General features: G+C 30.7%; 1 pseudogene; it reads left to right on the forward strand.

Moving 5' to 3' along the window:
• Positions 1 to 1,427: 1,427 nt before the first annotated feature.
• LOC109807405 (uncharacterized) lies at positions 1,428 to 2,427 on the forward strand (annotated as a pseudogene).
• Positions 2,428 to 4,088: the final 1,661 nt, after the last annotated feature.

The following is a 4,088-nucleotide window of genomic DNA, read 5'->3' on the forward strand; positions in this document are numbered from 1 at the left end:
GAAAAGATAACTAGTAACTTTAGAAGTGATGCCCTTCATATTGGTCATTTTAATGTAACATTAAACATACTATTGGTCAATGAAAAAGATAAAGAAAGAAAAAAGGAAAAGAGAAAATACCAAGAAAGATAGATTTTAAGAATATAATTTAAGTATGTTAATAGCATCAATAATTTTTAAATTTTTGTCTAATTATAATTATTATGCTTGATAAATTTATTAATAATTTTTATAATCACAATTTTAAAATTCATTATTTAATATTATTTTATTGGTAAAAATTATAAGAATGTTACTTGTTTTTGTTTTTTTTAATCTAACATTGTTATTACAAAAAGGGAATTGCTATTAACTCTATACTTTTTTAATCTCTAAAATGTCGTTTTAAGATAAAATTATATATAATAAGATATAACAAATATCAAAATAAGTAATATCTTGAATGTTAATGGACTTGTTGTAGAAATAATATATTTAATAAAAAGATGATCTAGGTCACTTTTATTATATAGTCTCAATCAAACGACTTATTTTAATATATAAAAATCGCAACATCATTTAGAATTTGAAGGCAAGGATAATTTATAACCAGACTTGATGTTGAAACACATCCCGAATTTCCATTTAAACCTTCAACCTTTATGGAAAATTATTTTTTTGACAAAAATACCCCAAACGACGTCCCACAACACAACCAAACAATTTTTTGTTGTATATCTTGACAAAAGTATACAATAGAAACAAGTTTTAGTTGTATTATTTTAGGCTTTTATTTGTTTTGTGAAGTTGTTCCCAATGAAAACATGTTTCTATATCCATCAAAGCACAACGAAAACATGTTTCTGTGCATCAAAGCACAAACCCTTTTTTCAATTGAAACTGATTTAATTACTATACAAGCTATCTTTAACAATGATTGAATTAATTATGATATAATATTTTTTTAGTATTAGTCAAAATAATTAGGATATAAATTAACATTTTAATAATAATTAAATTAATCATTATACAAATTATTTTGATTAATATTAAAAAAAATTAAAAAAATTTCTATTTAACGAAAACATGTTTCTTTGTATTCAATGCACAACAAAAAGTCAAAAACAGTTGTATATCTGATTCAGATGCGAAAACTTATTTTCATTGCATCGTGAAGGGTGTTCAATGTCACGAGTATTTCAGAAAAAAATATATACAAGTTTTAAGAAAATGAGGAATTCAAATAGTAATCTTGGGAGTGACAAGGGTAACTTGTACCTTTAACTTTATTGGGCTTCAAAAGTCCCTATTCTATCTCTTCCACTAGCAATTTCTTTAATTTGTTCTAACGTAAACGTCTGCATTACGATCAAGGAGTAAGCTTACCACACACATATATATATATATATATATAAATTTTGATGACAATTATGAAATGCATGCCATGCATGGATTATGTTATCGTACGTGGTTGATGATGGATATTTGTGTGCGTTCATCATTGTGGGAATTCAAATTGCATTGCAATAAGAAACTTAGACAAAGGGTGTTGTTTTTTTTAGATAGGCAAATTAAAGCTCCACGCCCTTAACCCAAAGGGCTAGAAGGGCCCATCATGGTTCCCGAGTGCCAAATTAAAATACCTAGAGCTAGTTCTCATCATGGCTGGCAGTGGCACCACAGTTTCCATAGCCATGGAATGGAACTCTTCATAGGCCCTAAGCGCCACCAACCACTTGACCCAGACGGAACCATTCCCTCCAACCATCTCCATCACTTTCTTCCTCTACGCGGCATGCGCCATCATCTTGGACCGGGCCCACGTCCACCTCATTGCAATTGGGCTTCCCAAGAGTTTCGTGGTGAGCTTTGTGCGGTCCCTGAGCATCTTGTCGCAGGGCCTGTGGGAAATTGTGATGGGCTTCATGCTATGGACACCATCGCTCGTGCCCAAAGGTTGTTTCCTGAACGATGAGGATGGTCACATGGTGGTTGGGTGCTCTTCTCCCGAGGCACTTCACCGTGCTAACTCGCTTCTCAATATCCAATTCAGTTGGTTCATTATTGCGGTTACCGTTTTTGCGCTTTCTTTTTACTTGCTTTTGCTCAAACTATATGGCGAGAAAGTGGAGTATTTTTCTTTCCGGAATCAGGATGAAGACTCAAACCCCGCCTTCGCCAAAATCTCTTCACCTCTCTTTCTAATTACGAATTAAATAAATTCACTGTTTTGGGAATGTGACTAGTTGTTATAGGGTATTATTGAGTTAAGCGTGTTTACACATGTGCTACTGCTACTGCTAATATATATGTTTGATCATTTTAGTCTTTATAACTTTTTTATATAGTTTTCTCGATCTTTTATAATTTTTTTTTTATGATTTTAGTTTCTGTTATTTTTAATTGCTATTATCTTTTCATCTCCTTCATATATATTCATTCTTGACATAGTGCCAAGTTTCACATGTTGATTTCACGATCACAATTCTAGTGAGATTTTGTTGTAAAATAGCAACAAATAAGCTTTTGCCTTTGAGTTTATACTATGAGCCAATGTGGGATTATCCAAATAAAGAACTTTGTAGTCCTCCTCTATAACTTTCCATGGATCACTAGTCTTTGGGTGTCGCCATTGTCTATAAGACATGGGTAAAGCTAGTACTATGTGTGGCGTTTCAGAATTCGTGGATTGAAACAAGGAAAGGTATATAGGTTTTATGCTGATTTATTTTGTTTCACTTCACAAGAGCAACAATATTGCCAATTTGTTTGTTATTATATTTTTTTTAAAGTAATTATAATATTAGTATAACATTCATTAAACAGTAATTATTATTGAATTTTTTTAATATAATTTATTTCATACATAAAATTATGACTTATTGGTACGATGTAAAAATAGATATTGTGTTTGGATTTACTTTTAATTCTATCAAAATTACGTTGGAAATCAAAATAATAAATAGTTACTTCTATTTTTTAAAAATTTTTTATCATGATTTTTTTGGGGTTATAACGATTGCAGAAAATATCTAAACACTGTAATACAGCGAAACAAATCAAGAAAAGAAACATATTTTGAATCAGAAAAATTATATTTATTCAATACATCCCTTCCCTTTTATAGAACTGAAGTATTTCAGGAAAAGAAAAAAAAAATCTTACTAATTCAGGTCATATACATAATATTAAAATAAAAAATCTTAAATAGCTGAATTTCTCAAAATATTTAAGCAAGAATTTCGGTTCGATTTATTCAGTTGTCATTCAGGACTTGAGATCCTGTACAAGATTTTTCAAGTAGGTAGATAAGATAACATAAAAAGAGAAAGTAACAAGTCATAATTTAGCACACCTACACTGCAGCTGCTGTGAGACACAAGAAGCTTCCGTTCACCTGCTTTTGCACTCCGATTATTGTTCATTTTATTTTTTGAATATGTGGGTGCATGTGGCTACATGGATGGAAAGTAATCAAGTACTAAACTTTCAAACTTGTGTCCCCCAAAATTTCAAACCTTCAAAAAATTGTGTTGAAAATCAAATCATTCCAAACTCATCCCAGATGCCACTAAAATCTGGCTTCTCACAAAATACATTGCATGATTTTCATGTGCTGTCCTCACTCCCTAATTCATGTATTGCCCCAATTACATCCACACATGATCTGAGGACAGCCCTATCAAATTGGACCCACCAAGCTCGTTTTTACAGTTTTTTTTTTAACAGGTTATAATGCAAAATATTATTCACCTTGTTTTTTTCTTAACTGTAACCGAAAAATCTTAATTATGTTTTCTTAATGGATTACTTTTAATAAAGTTTTTTCTCTCAATTATGTTTATTTTATTTTTAAGACTCAAACTTGAGATTTTATGGAATCCATTTTTATTCATACCAAACTTGTTTGGTAACCCGTTTTCACATTTTATGGAGGCAGAAGCTAGCAATTCCTTAAATTTGCATTATTGATCCCTGATATTTTTGTCAATTTGATGGAGAGAAAATTGGAAAAATAAAAGAGAACAAAAAATATCAAAAGTCAGTTGCTTAATCACATGAGCTACGTAGAAATAATATCAGGAAGCCATCAGTTGGATTTCCATTTT

Source organism: Cajanus cajan, chromosome 5 (genome assembly GCF_000230855.2).
Source record: "Cajanus cajan strain Asha chromosome 5, NIPB_CcT2T_4, whole genome shotgun sequence".
In the NCBI taxonomy this organism is placed as follows: Eukaryota; Viridiplantae; Streptophyta; class Magnoliopsida; order Fabales; family Fabaceae; genus Cajanus; species Cajanus cajan.